Source organism: Rhineura floridana, chromosome 9 (genome assembly GCF_030035675.1).
Source record: "Rhineura floridana isolate rRhiFlo1 chromosome 9, rRhiFlo1.hap2, whole genome shotgun sequence".
Classification (NCBI taxonomy): domain Eukaryota; kingdom Metazoa; phylum Chordata; class Lepidosauria; order Squamata; family Rhineuridae; genus Rhineura; species Rhineura floridana.
Genome location: NC_084488.1, coordinates 25235061 through 25252162, shown reverse-complemented (window position 1 = coordinate 25252162; position 17102 = coordinate 25235061). Strand labels below are relative to the sequence as shown.

At 40.9% G+C, this 17102-nt stretch overlaps 1 protein-coding gene across 11 annotated transcripts in view; it reads left to right on the top strand.

Annotated features, from left to right (window-relative positions):
• Positions 1-17102, top strand: part of RBM47 (RNA binding motif protein 47) — a 93449-nt gene that overhangs the window by 10974 nt on the left and 65373 nt on the right. The gene's annotated exons all lie outside the window — the stretch shown is intronic.

Genomic DNA, 17102 nt, shown 5'->3' with positions numbered 1-17102 from the left:
AGTTAGGAAAAAGGCTTGATTTGTTTATATGTATTTTGAGGGACGTGAAATGGTGGCTGAGGACAGTGCCTATGAGCAAGAAGAAGGAGTGCAGCTGGGCTGGGATGCAGCGATGAATGTGAGCAAAATGAGCATTCTGCTTGGCTACAGAAGAAGATGAGGAAAGAGGGGAGGTTGGGTGAGTGGCATGCTAACAAAGCTTGGGCAGGGTGATAAGGAATAAGGTGATATTTTAAGTACATGGACACCAGGTTGTTTAGGCTTTATATCAGCCTTTCCCAACTGGTGTGCCTCCAGATGTTGTTGGACCCACAACTCCCATCAGCCTCAGCCATTGACAATGCTGGCTGAGGCTGATGGGAGTTGTGGTCCAACAACATCTGGAGGCACACTGGTTGGGAAAGGCTGCTTTATATACTAACGGGAAGACCTTGAAGATAGCTCCGTGGCATACTGGCAACCAGTGCAGCTCCCTTAACACAGGTGTTGTAAGTTGTCAATGTGAAGATAACAATCATCATCCTAATTATATAATATATACAAATTCCATACTTTAACTATGTGGTATGTGAAAAAGTACCTCCTTTTGTCTGTCCTGAATCTTTCAACATTGGGTGATCCTGGGTTCTAGTATTATGTGACAGGAAGAAAAATCAGGCTATGGTCTGAAGGCACATATGGCAAGCTCCTTGCTGAAGCTAAGCAGGGTCAGGTGTGGTCAGTGCCTGGATGGGAGACCGCCTGGGAACCATACATAAGCCAACTTGGGTTTCTATCAGGAAAAGAAAGGGTGGGGTATAAATGTAATAGATAAGCAATATTTCTTCACCTTTATTATGTGTTCCCTTTCTAACTAACCTGTTTTCTAAACTAAAAGGTTGTGGAGCAATGCTGGTGGGACCAGTGGTGTTACTGTTGTTGGACTAGTAGTAGTTACTGTTGTTGCTGGCTTTAGAAGTATCTGCATTATTCCTAATACATTCAAAGATTCTAGTAATATATTCAAAGATTCTAAGAATTTTTGTGAACATCTGACCCTTTAGCAACAGCAGATAATGCAGGATTTGTATTCTGTATTTTTTGTAAGTAAGTTATATCCCAGGCTCTGTTCATGTAGTTTAATGTGTGTCGTCTTATCACTATGTTTAAAAAAAAGTCAGTAGATCCATTGCACTGCTATGCTTTCTTTATTGTCTGAATTGCACAGACTTTTAATAAAGAGGTTTTTTTATAACTCTGAGTAAATCAGTTGTCCTTTGCTAATTCTGAACTGAAGGAGTTAAATGAAAATACTTCTAATCTCTTTATCCTTGTCACACCACTCTGCTATGCTGTAATACACCAAAGAATTTCCAGAAAGCAAAGGTTGGGGACGTGGAATTGTTCTCTCCATGGCTAAGGGGAGAACAAAAATATGGAGCAAACTCATGTCTGATTTCAGCACTGTGCTGTAAAATATGTCAGGCTTACAAGGTTAGGCAGAAAAGGGATGTTAGCTTCTCAAAAACATCAGCAACTGATTACTGACTCTGCATCAACAGGTTTTAAAAGATAAAACTTGTAAGACACTTTAGGGAAACTAGTAACAGCTTCTTGCTAATACGTGGCAGAGCAGTAAACCTGTACAAACAACTGGTGCATGTACTTGAAGTAATTCATTGGATGGTGCTTTTCAGTTTTCTTATGCAATACCTGCAGACACACAGTGACACGTAGCACAGAAACACTGCTTTCAATATAGGTTTGTTCTTGCTCCCATAAAAAGTCACAGAGAAATTATTTAGTTGTGTAAATGGCGACAGAGCCATGTTTTATGATTGGATGGCTTCCAAATCCAGCCAATGCTTTATTCTAGAACAGAGTTGGCTAAGAATTCCTGAAACCATTTTATTTGGGCCTTTGGTGGCCTTAACCAAATGATAATGATAGTTTGGGGGTAAAAATGCCTTACAGTTTTACTTGCGCCTGAGTGCATCCTGTGAACCTCTTACTGCAAGGTGGCGCCCATTTGTTCTGGAGCACAACTGGAAAAATTTTTGGGGAACCCCCTTTTCTTAATTTTTCCAGTTTTCTTCAAAACATTGGGGGGAAATGGGGGGGGAAACAGTTTCCCCCCTAATTTTACTGTTTTTTGGCGAGGACATCACACCTGTCGTCCTACTCTCTAGAGAATAGTGGGCCCAGAAACCGAGGAAGCTGATCATCCCCTGTTCTATAATTCAATCCACACTACACCAATAATAGTGAATTTGGGTGGTGAGTTTTGGCAGGACTGGAGCCAAAACAAGACCAATGAGAAACAAGAAGGAGTTTTTAAAGTTTGCTTAGGGTAACCCCAAGATTTACAGAGGTACAACATGAGGTGTCCCCCCTCCTTCCCATGAGTCCAGTGAGGACTGCACAGACTCAGTAGCTACAGAATACTGAGGGTCAGTTGTGTGTGGGGGGGGGGAAGGAACGGGAAAATGGATGGATGTGGTGTGGAAGACTGGAATACAGTATCCTAAATGAGAGCATGGCTGGCAAGAACCCTGAACAGGAGTACTCCTGCTAGGAGCAGAGGAAAGGATATAGTGCAGCATTTTCTTCTCTGTCCCACTTCCCCACTCTAAACTCAGAGTTCACTGCTTTAGAACGCCTCTCTTCTGTAAGTTGCACTGATAGATTTTGATTTCAAAATCTGTTGAAGAAGTTTTTTAACTGTCAATTCAGAAGAGTGGGCAGGGAAAAGGAACTAAAGCTGGCAATGTGCAGACATTTTGTCTCCTATTGTGAACTCTCTTTGGGTTTTGTTTGTTTTGGAATCTTTTAGTACCCCAATCCAGGCTTTTTACCTAACTTGGTGTATGCTAGAGTTTACTGCTTTCTAGTCCTTGGAAAGCAGCCTGTATCCCTTAAAGCAGATTTGGGTGAAACAGCAAGAACCCTGGACCGATTGTGTGTGAATGAAAAAACAAGCAGCCTTCAGTTCTTTGATTTTTCAGGTCCAGTTTTGCATGCTTTGGCTGCTGCAAAATATGCATACGGCTGTCCTGGGACTCCTTAGATTATAAACTCTTTGGGGCAAGTACCTGTGTATTGACTGTTGAAATTGTTTTGTATTTGTACTGCACAGTGGAACCACAATGTACATTGATGATGCATAAAGAATTGATTCTAGATATGGATATGCAGAGAAGTCTTGATTATGTAATGACTGTGTGCATTTCTGATGCACTAAAAATGGTAGTTGAGTGAACCTGTTTCTGCCACTAAATGGCAAATCAAATCTTTCAAAAATGTTAGCTAAAAAATTGCACCATGATTTAAATGAAAATCTTTTTCATATAAAGAGGTGTTCTGATTAAAGTATGAAACAAGAGCTTGTCATAATTAGTTCCACATCTCCAAAAAGCCTCTTTGTAAAGTTCCGGTTGTGGTGGATGACTAAGATTTCTCAGTCTTCTCAGCTATAGCTTTATTTGGAGCAAAGAATTTTTTTTTTTCTGAGTATTTGGGGGTGTGTCTTTGCTAGACCGTTAAAAGGCAATTCTGGTGCTCTGTCCTCTTCCCTTCTTTAATCTATGGAGGTATCATCCAAACATGTGGTTGCTGAAATATGTTTTTCTTTTGACTTAAACTGGAGTCACACTTTACTCTGAAAATAAAAGGCTGGCATTTTAGGGTGTGTAGATAAAATTGCCCTAACCCTGTTTTGTGTGTGAGTCACTTCTTCAGGCCTACCTCTTTTGAGGGCAGGTTATTGTAATGTATCTCAGCTTTGGGGAGTGACAGATCCAACTGCACTTGGTGCAGAGTAGGCAGAAGTATCCACCCCAGCAGACATGGACTGGAAGGAGGCAAGAGTAAATCCCAGTAGAATACAGTGCCAGCCTCCTTCATGGAGTGGGTAGTTTGGGCACACAGGAGATGGATTTCTTTAAAAGAATGTGTTTCTCACAAAGCTCTATCCAGTCTCTCACTAAATGCAGTTGTGCCAGACCCAAATTTTTGGAGTGACTGGCCTAGGGCTTGAGTTTGCCAGCCTTTTAAAACCTTGATTGTTTTTGTTTTCTTTTGATCTGGGTGAGATTTTTTTTTTTGTAGTGGCTCATGTGAACCTCACTAAATAATTTATCTGCAGAGTTAAAACACTCTCCTCTCCACTGCCATGCCTAAATCTCTCATGTTTCTGTTGTCATGGTCAAGTCCAAACTGCCTATTGGACAATGCCAGCCATAGAGGTTCTCCTGGGGTGCATTTCTCACTTCTGCAATATGCAAACACACACCACGTATAAAGATTATCATAGTCAGTAAAGTCATGTGGATATCTGAGAATTTTCTTGCATGAGATCTAAGACACCCTTGTGCTACCCAGCTGAGTTGGACAGGGAGAAGCAGAGTAGTTGGTAGACCTAATTGTCTCTTGCCTAAAGGCTCATCAAAACCCAGAGCCAGCCCTGAATAACTCTTTGAGGATGTTGTACTGCAGCAGGTCTAGAGAGGTGCGGCGGTATGTGCAGCAGATGGATACAGCTGACTGGCCTGGTTAAGCTGAGGAAGCTTTATGGAAAAGGGGGCCAAAACATTACACAACTTCCCAGGAACTACAGAATTCCCAGAAACAATGAGGTCCCCCTCTATAGACATCATCCATGCAGTTGCTATGAAAGGGATTAGCTCAGTTAAGAGAAGGAGTGATAGTGGACATAATCCCATTTAGGTAGCCACTCCTCCCCTGATGCATTCAAAAGCTTACTTTAATTCTCCGAGGTCTCTCCCTCCCCCAATCCTTTATCTTATAATATAGGGAAACAATAGGAAGTGGAAATAACTCTGAGTGGGAAGTGCCATTGCAGTAATATTGTAATAAAACGTGTGCTATTTTGGCTTTGTTAGTCATTGTCTGCAAAAAATTAATCACCACTTGAGATTTTATCACTGCTGAAATGCCTGCTAATTGTTTGCTTGATTCTTGCTCTTTGTTTGGAAGTGAGGAAGCTTATTATAGAAATTAGAAGATCTTATCTTAGCAGTTGGGGTGCTCATGTACAGCAATCCTATGTATGTTTACTCAGAAGCAAGTCTTGCTATGTTCAGTGCGACCAATTATTCCCAGGTAAATATGCGTAGCCTTGTAGCTTTCTTAGTATCTGCTGAGTCAGCTTTTAAAAACATTGTTTAAAAATGCATCCATCTGTATACATAATAGTTTCTCCTACTTTAGTATGATCAAGTCACAGAACCCAGGGCAAGTCTACGCGGATAGAGAGGCATGCTTGACTCTTAGGGCACGAAGGGCAGGGAACATAAGTAATCCATCATCCTGTGATATCTGTATGTCCCACTCACATATGTGAGTGGCTACCATTCACTCCTCTTAGAAAAGTAAAACACTGTACTTGGGTGATGGTGTTGCAGTGAGGACAAGCTACTATCTATCCTTTATACTGGATGACCCAGTTCTTAGAGAAAGGTATCTCATGGGGCATGCAGTATATTCCTGTGCACAGAATATGAAAACCTGCAGCAATCATGTTCACAGCATTCCCACAGGGGTACAAAAATTTCTTTTTCTGGTTTACAGATGGGGGTAGGGAAGTCATTGGGCTGATAGCCTGCAGTCCTCAGAGCTCTTGCCCTAGTGTAGTCTCACTCAAATGTACATTGCCAATAGAGTGAGTGACTAATCCAAAATTGCTTGTACAGCTCTGGAATGCTTCTGAGAATGAACCTTGTACGTTTTGTATGGAAGTGTGTGATATCAGAAGTATTCACTTGTAAGGAAATAGCTCTGTTTGAAGAAATATACTACTTGATTTAGATGTTAGCTGTGAAACAAGGGTGATCTAGAATTCTGTAGTGACAGCTTAATTAATTTTCAGCAACGATATTTTCTTGACGTTGCTGTTTTGGAATTGAAAAGTAATTGTGTTCTAATCCCAGGTACAACTAGTTTAATTAAATGTTGAAATACATAATCCTGGTTACAACTTCCCAAAACAAGTGTTTTTTCCCCCTAAGAAACTGATATAGGCAGTCACATAAAATACTTACTTTTAAGAACACAGAGAGAAACTTGTAGGACATCATTATCACTTGGATCCATATTGTGGCGTTTACTTTTATGACACTTAAGTTGCGGGCTGCAGAACTGGAATAGTGGAGAGCTATAAACGCTAACCCAGTTTTTCCTGATAAGTGGGTAACATTTTTTAGAGGTGTTGGGGCTATTCAATATGAATAAATCTTCTGGCATTTCTTTTTCAATTCCATTCCCCTTAGGTGCCTCTTTGTTAGCAGGAATAGACAGACAACTGAAGGCGAGGTTGAAACTTATTTGTTAGTGTTACCCAAATGTGCATGTAGACCACAGAAATTGATGTTTGTCAGTTCACACCTGCTGTCTTTACTCATTAGTAATGGATATTTTGTAACAGTAATGGTCACACTTTTTTAAAAAAGCGGGTTCTGGAAATACAGATCATAAGTTAGAATCATGATTATGCCAAACAGCAACTAACCTGCTTTATTTATTTATTTGTTTGTTTGTTTGTTTATTTATTTATTAGTCGCCCATCTGGCTGGTTGTCCAGCCACTCTGGGTGATGTACAGAATAAAAGCATACAAGCAGCTAAGTTATTTTGCTGCCTTTCCCCACTCATGGGCAACTGAGGCTGTTATGCTGTTGTACAAGACTAGAATCCACACTTCAGACATCAAATATTCCAACTCCCTGCCCCCCAAATGCGATAGCTTGTTTTCTACCATTGAAAAAGGCAAGATATACTATTATGAAATATAAATCGTGGAAATGTCTTTGATGCACACAGGAAAAAGATGTATCGAACGGCTTCACACATCATGGGGTAGCTGTGGGCATGTGTTGAAAATTCAAATGTGTTTTTTCTCAATATATGAACTAGATTGAAGTGTGTTATGTCTATTCCACTTGTTTTTAGCAAGGGAAGAGGACTTAACAGAAGTACTGATTTGACAAGCATGATTCAAACCCATGATGAGTTCTTTCTAGAATATGCGCAACAATCATTATTGATGTTACAAACTGGTATGTTTTTAGGGAGCAGGAAAATCTTTGTCTCAAAACACTTTGGGAGGATATTGACACATGATCTCTATGACAATGGCTGTGCACTTAAAATGCTGTGTCATAAAACATGAATTATGCATGTCTTTTTCATAACTTATTTGGGTTTTGCAAGTAATTGGGAGAGAGAATACAACATTTCACAAATGAAAACTGGGGCATGTATGTGTTCGTAGCATTTTATTCTTACACCAAAGATAACTATCAGAGTCTCCTCCTCCTCCTGATTAGTAAAGGCTTTTCTTTGCCTGATATATGTGTATTAATTTACCACCACACCTGTTGAGAAGTGAGTACAGTACAGTTTGTTGCAGAGATACCTCCAGACTGTTAGTATTTTGCCAGAATGATTCAGACACATACTGGAACTTTAGGTTTGTACAATAAAAGTGGATTAAAGGGCTCTGTCACACTAGCACAACAAACCATGTTAAAAAAAGAATTGGACATTTGGTGGTGTGGAAAGTGCCAGAGAAATGCATTGAAAAGTGTGGGATCCAAAGACTTGTAAACATCCCACAAGCAAATCAGAACCAATGCTCAATAAAAGCAAGATATAATGAATTATTATTATTATTATTATTATTATTATTATTACCCGCCCTTCACCTGGAAGTCCCAGGGTGGGTTACAACAATTTAAAAATATGGCATTAAAAACAATTAAAAACAGCAAAATGTAACTTCTGTGTAGTCTTTGTGCAAGAAAATCTGGGTGAATGCTTAATAAATAGGTTGTCTGGAGGCGCCCTGACCACAAGACCATCCTTTAAAAGAAATTCATAATGGATCTTGTATAACTTATTACAGGATGTCTCAAAACACATTCAGCAACGTTTGCTATCTGGACAGTCAGAGTGGCAATAGAAGAAAGTAATTCATTGGCAGTTTGTGTTCATGTTCTTCACTTTACATGCTTAAGCAGCAGAGTCATCATGAAGCATCCACCTCCTCTCTTTGATCTAGGCTGTGAACACACTAGTCTCCAGCGCAAAGTGTTTCCATTGGCCACACCTGGAGGGGGAATGGGTTGATCTGCCAATCAGTTGCAAAATCTCTTTGAAGCTGAATTAAAAAGCACACATTCAAGCTGCTCCCACCAGGTTTTATGTAAAAAGGAGTGGGGTTTGACTAGCATAGCGTGCCCCCATTTTCAGAAGAAAGAGACTGGAACTGATGGAAGAGTGAGTGTGTTTCTGCCTCTAATTTCTAAGGGAGAGGGCTGAAACCTGAAGAAGTTGAGTGCATGTGTGTTTTATGCTAATCAAAAATTTAAAAGGTACCCCCAACATTTCACCAAAAGGCAAAATAAGGGAATATCTTAAGACAGATCAAAGTACAGGGTGTGCCCAACTCTTGGGTAAATAGAGCATGTTTACAATTTACAGCTTTTTAAACTTAAAAAGTAAATGAAGTTGTATTGACCCATAAGAAAAATTCCAATAATGCGTAAGGTTTTCTGTTTTCCAGAACTCTTCATAAGGCTAGATGGTAAACAAGGGGGTGCAGGGGGAGTCGGTTTGTGATAAAGCTATGTATGCATCTTGGAAGGGCTTATCCAAATGGAGTGGGATAATCCACGGTTTCTATATTCGGTTTGTCATCTGATAGTCCGCACTTTGCCTTTTAGTTCGCTCTTTCCCAATTAAAAAAAATGCTTTTTTGCACCCGCACACGCAATGGTAAAACCCCTACATTCTTTTTGCTTTTTCCAAGCGCAGCCTCTAAAACCTCCCCCTATCAACCAGTTGGTCAGCAAAAAAATGACATATGCTCCTCTCCCCCTTTGCAACGAAGCACAATATGGCTGTAAAGGAGTTCTCGCTGCAGAAGGAAAGGGAGAAGGAGGGGAGTGGTCAGTTTCAGCCTGACTCTGGAAAGCTTTGTCAATTTCATTCTACTCGCTGGGGTTTTTGCTTCAAATCATTTTGCAGCGGGAAGGAAAGGGAGAAGGAGGGGGGGTGACACGTTTCTTGCTTTTTTGGAGAAATAAGTGCAATTGCCAGCATGTGTATCTCCTTAAATATCCATAAAGGCAGAAAAGCATACATTTGTTTAAGCGTAATATTGCAAATACAAACAAGAAAGGGGCTGCTGGTTGGTTTCATGCCTGCCTCTGGAAAGCTTTGTCAATTTCATTCACACACCCCTCCTTCTCCCTTTCCTTCCCTCAGTGAAATGATTTGAAACAAAAACCCCAGTGAGTAGAATGAAATTGACAAAGCTTTCGGAGGCAGGCGTGAAACCGACCAGCAGCCCGTTTCTCGCTTGCTGTGCACTGCAGATCTCACCCAGAGCAGCCGCCCAGTTTGCAGGCTGGCAAAAAATAAAATGCATCTGCGCAGTAGTTGCAGACCCCCCCCCAACACCCCACCATTGCGATGATTGGTTCAATTTTCCCGGGCTTATTCTCACACATGCGCAAAAGAGCAGATACGTGATTGGCTGGAATTAGGAGAAGGGGCAAGGGAAAACACCCAAGAACCACCCATCAGCTGTAAAGTCCGCGGTATTGCATCCTACCTCCTGAAGGCACAGCGGATGATTCCCGATTTTAAACAGCAAATCGCATTTTTGCCGGTATTGCAAGGAGCGGATTTAACCTGCGAAAATGCGTAACAGCACGAGACGTCATTTGAACGACCAAAAAATAATGAACACACATAGCGGGCATGTCACACATTTTGCAGTCATCTGGATGAGCCCGTAGAGTCTTAAGCTGGAATGTGGGAGGAGACAGCAGACATTCAAATGAGGATTTTTCCTGTTTTCATCTGCCAAAGAATCTGTGTATTTCATCTGAGGATGGAGACAGATTGGTCTGTATATTTCCAGAGACGGGGAATCAACCATTGTGTGTTTCTCCTGCCCAAAAGGCACTGCTGTAACTTGAAACCTTAGCGGTACCTACAGAGTTTTATTTGAATGTCTGTTACCTCCTTTCACTTTCTGGCCCCATCTCCACTATACATCTAAAGCAGTATCATGCCACCTTTAAGTCATGGGTTCTCCCAAAGAATCCTGGGAACTGTAGCTTGTTAAAGGGTGCTGATAGTTGTTAGGAGATCTCTATTCCTCTCACAGAGTTACAATTCTCAGAGTGGTTTAACAATCAGTTCTTTCCAGGGAACTCCAGGAATGGTAGCTCTGTGAGTCTCCTAACATCTCTCAGCACCCTTAACAAGATACAGTTCCTAGGATTTTGAATGGGAAGCCATGCCTGTTTTTAAAGTGGTGTGATACTGCTTGAAATGTATTATGCAGACAGGGTCTCCATCTTAAACAACAAAGAGTCTTGTGATTCCTGGGTTCTATCCAATGTTAGCCCTACTCAGAGTAGACCCATTGAAATTCATAGACATATTTAATTAGTTCCACTGATTTCATGGGGTCCACTCTGAGTAACTTATTTGGATACAACTCTAACAAATTTATTATTTTGGTAGCTACCAATATGCTTCCGGGCCAGATTCAAAGTGTTGGTATTAACCTATAAAGCCTTATACGGCACGGGACCACAATACCTGTTGGAACGCCTCTCCCGATATGAACCGGCCCGTACATTACGTTCTGCTACGAAGGCCCTCCTCTGGGTTCCGACTCATAGAGAAGCCCGGAGGATGGTGACAAGATCTAGGGCCTTCTCAGTGGTGGCCCCCGAACTGTGGAACAGTCTCCTCGAGGAGGTGCGCCTAGCGCCGACATTGTTATCCTTTCGGCGCCAGGTTAAAACCTTCCTCTTTTCCAAAGCATTTTAATTTAAGTTAACCTGATTTTCATATCTGTTGTACTGTTTTTAGATTGTTCTTATTTTATATGTTCTTACTGTATTATATTGTGTATTTTATTGTATTTCCTGTGTTCACCGCCCAGAGAGCTATTGCTAGTCGGGCAGTATAAAAGTTTAATAAATAATAATAATAATAATATGGCATAAGCTTTCATAGGCTACAGCCCACTTCATCAGATGCAAGAAGTGTTAGCCTGAGTGTCAGGTACATATGTATAAGGGAGAGGAAACTGGAAACAGTGAGGTAAGAAAGAAACAAAATGCAGAAAAACAGAGATGCTGCTAAATATTAAACAGTGACCATTCATACCTTAAAAAGCCATTAATAACACAGACATCCTGGCATTAGTAAGCCAATCAACACATGTAGTGTGATAAACATCTGTTGTGCTGATTTTAGTCCACAAGTGATACTATCAAGAGGTTCAGTGCTATCACTTGTGAATTGAATTGGCACAATGGATTTTTTTTTATCACACTACATGTGTTAATTGGCTTACCAATGCCAGGATGTCTTGTGTTATCAGTGACTTTTTTGTGTGAATGATCACTGTTAATAAGGTAATGATAGCTTTTTGTGCGTGTGCTTTCTGTATTTCATTTCCTTCTCATCTCACTATTTACCCCACCATATATATATATCAGGATAATGCTTCATGCATCTGATGAAGTAGACTATAGTCTATGAATGTTTATGCCATAATATTTTGTTTTTTTTGTAAAAGACTACAAGAATCTTTGTTAGTCTGTTGCAGAAAACAAATGAACACAGCTACCCCTCTGGAAATTCCTTCTTAAGAATCTTACAGAATACAAACTCATGGCTTTACAATAATCTACAATAATCATTACCCTAACCCCACCCAGGCACCCTTGCTTTGTTTAAACTCTAACCTAAATGGCAGTCATGCCTCTAGCTAGTTCAGAAAAAAGCTTGAAGTCTTTTGAACTTGTTGCTAAAATGCGAAGATCTCCAGGAAGGTGAGTTTGAACCCAATATTACACCCAGCACTTTTTCCATGCTCTGAAACTCTGAAAGAGTTGCAGCACTTGCAAAGCCCTGTAGCTCCTCACAAATGCAAAAAGTAACTTTATGAAACACTACATTAGCAGCTAGCATGTTCTCAGTACAACTCTCCAGCGATCCTCTCAAAAGCTGGTGTGGTTTCCCCTGACTTTGTTTTTTTTATATCTGAAAATTCAAATGTGTACCAAGGCTGTGTATCAAAACTTGCTAATGCATGAAGCATAAGTATAACAATTGAAGGAACATTCTTAGGATATAATCCATTAAATTAGGGAGCACTACAAAACCAATTTAACATACATCATGAGGAAAGTTAAACAAATTGTGAGAGCTGGGATGTGGTACTAGAACTGATACTAAAATTAACTCAAGATCTATAACTCAAGCCCTAAAGATATACTCTGTGTAAACTCAAGCAGATATAACATAATAAAAGCAAGTCTCTGTGTGAGTTAGTAAAGTAAGAATTGCTGTGCAGTTACCAAAAACAGTTGACAGTGGTGATGGGGAGCACAATCCTAAGTGGTGAAGGATGGGGAGTGTAGTCGCTACAAGCCATGATATCTGTGCTCAACCTCTCCTTTCAGCGGCAATATGCCTCTGTATATCAGCTGATAGGAACTGCAAGTGCGGAGAGTGCTCTTGCACTCATATCCTGCTTGTGGGCTTCCCACATGCATCTGGTAAACCACTGTGAGAACAGGATGCCGGACCAGATGGACCTTTGGTCTGATCCAGCAGAGCTCTTATGGCGCACAACCCCTTCGAGATTGTACTGGCCAGGACAGGAGGTGAGGGGTGGACTTACCTTCTTTTGCCCCACAGGCAGCTGTGTTTTTCTCCCCTTCAATCTCTCTCCTGCAATAGCAATTTGTCAGCAGAGGAGCTCTTCAATCGTAGCAACCTCCTTAGGATTTCTCACTGTGTCTCTCCCACACACACGCACACACACACACACACACACACACACACACACACACACACATTAGCTCTCATTGATCAGTTTTCTTTGTTACTAAGTGGAAGAGCTAGTTAGGAGAAAGCTTTGATGCAAAACTTCAGATAGCAGACAGGCTTCTAAATCTTGAATAGGGAGCAGATCCCCTTCCCTTTTTCTGCATTGCAGTTATATGGGATAATTGGAAAGCTTTAGATTGTAGGTATGCTTTGCATTTAAATGAACTCCAGGGTACTTTGTCCAAAATATTAAGAGTGTTAGACTGGGACCTGGGAGATCAGGTTCAAATCTCCACTCAGCCATGAAGCTTCCTTGTTGACCTTGGTCAAATCACCTTCTCATAGCCTAATCTACCTCACAGGGTTGTTGTGAGGATAAAGTGGAGAGGGAGAAGAACCATATAGGTCACCTTAAGCTCTTTGGAGGAAAGACGGGATATAAATATCATAAATAAAATAAATCTCATGCTATTTACTCAGAGTGATTATGATTGACAGTTAAAAGCCCAGGGACCAATTAAGGGAAGTCCATTTAGGCTGTAGGAAAAGGTCATTGACACTGGGGTTTACCTTGAGAAGGTGAGAATTGGCAAGGACACAGCTGACCTTTTCCTATCTCAGACAGCCTAGTGGATTAATAGGAGGAGGCAGAGTACATGAAATGGGACTTCTGTTCCAGCCAGCTATATGGGAGATTTAAGATGTCAGGCTTGGGGATTCTTGATAGAGGGGTTGAGACATGTCTCCCCAAACAGTACCTACATTTTGAAATGAAGTCATATGTATCATATGAAATACATTCAGGTTTTCCATCTAGAAGGATCCTTGGTCAACATGTGGCTCTATCTAAAGAACTGTTGTGCATACTGAAGTGTCAGTTGCCCCTTCCTGAGGGGGAGTGAATAGTTTGCTAAAAGGGTCGAGGTCCTAAGCACAAGGCAGAGTGAACTGGCTGCCCCAGGCAATGGTTTTGATGTCTTATTAAGACCAACAGAATGAAGAACAGACTCATCTGGGACGTTTTCCTATGCAAGCTCCATTGAAATGAAAGAGATATGTGTAAAACATCCATTTGATATGTGCCTCTCCATTAAATGTATCTCGACTTTTTTTTTTATTACTGCAAAAAATGGAGGCAAGTAGGAGCATTTATGAGGCATCCTGTTTTCCCATTTGCAACATTGTTCCTGCATGCGATCGGTAATGCAGTGTGATAACACTTCCTGACTTGTAAGCAATGTGATCTTTTGTTTAGTCCTGGCTGTCTTCAAAACAGCTGTTCTATAATGTAGCTCTCTAATTGTGACATCTTCCCATAAGTCAAGGTTAAAATGGGTTGGGAAATTGCATTGCTGCCTCCTTTTGTGTTATGAAACTTAAAGGTAAACCGATGTGTCCTCCTCTTATTTTAAAGAATAAGCAAAATGTAGTACCAAGTTATGTCTGTCTGCTGGGGAAACAGGAAACTTTATTTCTGAAAGGCTTATGATTAAAAACAATATGCTTAATATCTGTTGTCAGGCCAGACGACTGCCTTAGATTAGTATTAAATTCTTACACAGGCACATTTGGAAAGGACATGGAGGATAAAATTTGACATACATTCACACAAGTCTTTCACCATGGAATAGCTAGTTAGGGTTCCCAAGCAAGCAGAAAGTTCTAGGACAGGTCAGAATTTTACCCCCTTGGCCAGCTATCAGATCTAGAAGGCACAAATCAAAAAAGTTTCCAGCCATGTTTCCATGTACATACTTTGATATGGGCAAAGATGTCACATGTGAAATTGCCTGCTTAAAACATAAAAGTTAGCTTGAAATGGCCTTGTAAATAAATCCCAAAATGTTACTGACCCACTGTGGACTAGCAGACGAGGGATGGACAGTTCTCTGTCTTGCAGCATCCCAAGCTGCATTTCTCAGGTGGGTGTGCAGCCCAGACAGAACAGTCCGGCCCGTTCTCCACCAGTCCACACACTCACTGCATGGAATTCATCTGTCAGCTGCTCCTTCTTGTCTATGGCTACAAGGCTAGTGCTTAAAGACAAAGCTGTTTGTCTAGTGACGCTCGTTACTGAGTGTGCTATCCACAGCTGATAACAGCTCTGATTGGCCAGCAGAGGAGACGGAAGAGATTCCAAGGAGGCTGTGAGCACACTGGTCACCTACAGTATAGCGTTTCCATTGGCCATGCTTGGAGGGGTAACGAGTTGATCAGTAGCTGAGAAATCTGTCTGAAGTGAATTTTTTTTAAAAACACAACTCATGCTGATCCCACCAGGTTTTAGGATAAAAAGGGATGGGGTTTGACTAGTGTTGTGTGACCCCATTTTCAGAAAAGAGAGGTAGTTCTGGAACCAGCAGAACAGTAAATGTGTCTCTATCCAGAGTCTCTGAATGATACGTAATTTGTGAATATAACTGTAGGGGACACAGTCTACACCTTTAGATTTTGAAGTGCAGAAAAAAACTGGTGTGGCTCTCCCAGGGCTGTGGAGTCGGAGTTGTGGAGTCAGAGTCGGGAGCAATTTTGGGTGGAGTCGGAGTCAGTAGAAATGTTCCGACTCTGACTCCGACTCCAACTCCTTCATAAATGGCAAATGTATATTAACTAGTAATAACAAATTTACTGTGGTAAAATGGTAGCACAAGGCATTTCATCACCACCACATGAATCCAGAGCTTGGAAAAGTTACTTTTTTAAACTACAACTCTCATCAGCCCCAGGGATTGGGCTCGTGGCAGATGTAGTTCAAAAAAGTAACTTTTCCAAGCTCTGGATTCACGTGGTGGTGATGAAATGCCTTGTGCTACCATTTTACTACAGTAAATTTGTTATTACTAGTTAATATACATTTGCCATTTATGAAGGAGTCGGAGTCGGAGTTGAAGGTCTGGCGTACCGACTCCACAGGCGTAAGGGACTCCTCTCCCTTACTTTGCCCTAGTGACCAGCCTCTGATGGGGATGGACCAGTGAACCTATTTCTCTGTGTCACTTTTGACTGTGTTTGTCCTAAGTCTATTCTGTTCCATTTCTGCATTAATCTGTATATTTGAATCTATTTTCTCTCAGAAAAAATGGAAATGCATTTTGAAAGTTTTTTGAGCTTAGAACTGCATCACAACATTTGGAGAATTGCAAAATTCAAAGGAAAATTATGTACTGACTTGCCTGTCATAGTGGAATTCACAAAGATCAAATTCTCAGCCATCCCTACCACCGGTTGTCATATTCGGAAGTACAAGCAGGCAGGTAGCTGTGGTTTTGTCTTTCAAGTGTTTATTTTCAGTGGGGAGAAAGGACCAAAGCTCAGTGGTAAAACCATACGACTTGTATACAGGTTCCAGGTTCAGGCCCTAAAGACTCCTGTGAGAAGTCTTGGAGAATTGCTGTCAGTCAGTGTAGAAAATAGTGAACTAGATGGCCCAATGGTCTCTCTCTCTCTCTCTCTCTCTCTCTCTCTGTATTGAGCAGCTTTCCTGTGTTCCCTCTGTACATTCTCAGAAGCACTTCATTGCAGGTGTCACTTTTGAAACCAAAAATTTGCAACCTTAGGCTCTGTCCTTTTTTTTTAAAAAAAAGAACATCACGTTAAATTACTCTAAGTGACGACTCAGAAGTGCAAATGATACCTTGGGTTTCTTTGTATAGAATTAAGAACCAGTTTTGTAGCATATTATATAAGCACATGTGATATACCCTCTTACAGGATGCTTTTATTGGTCTGCAACTTTCCCTTTTACATAGAAAGTTTTTAATAAGGTTGCTCTGGACAGAGTCCCTTTTAATAAACAGTAAAAAGAGTCCACATTGTTCTTAGGGAGAAAACTCCCTTTTACTTAAGTGAAGAAACAAAGAATGTTTTAGTCTCTTCTGAGCAGTCAGAGTTGTCCAATATAAGGCCTAGGAACCTCATCAGGCCGTCTTAGGAGTTTCGCTATGGCAATCGGACTATACTCCATACAAATTACTGAACCATCTTCAGAGATGGGAAACCACTGTCCTTAGTAGGGATTGAGTTGCCAGAATGGCAGCTACTCTCTCCATAGTATCAACCTCTCACCAAGCCCAATATTATCTAAAGTTGTACAATACAGTGCAAATGTCAAGAATGTTGAGTGCAGACCATTGGACTGGAATAGTGTGTAGGATTGGCAGACGGTCTGCATTTGTAATTGGGAGAAGGAAGGAATGTTGATGACAAGGTATTGGGGCTGGCACAAATTTGGCATAGCTA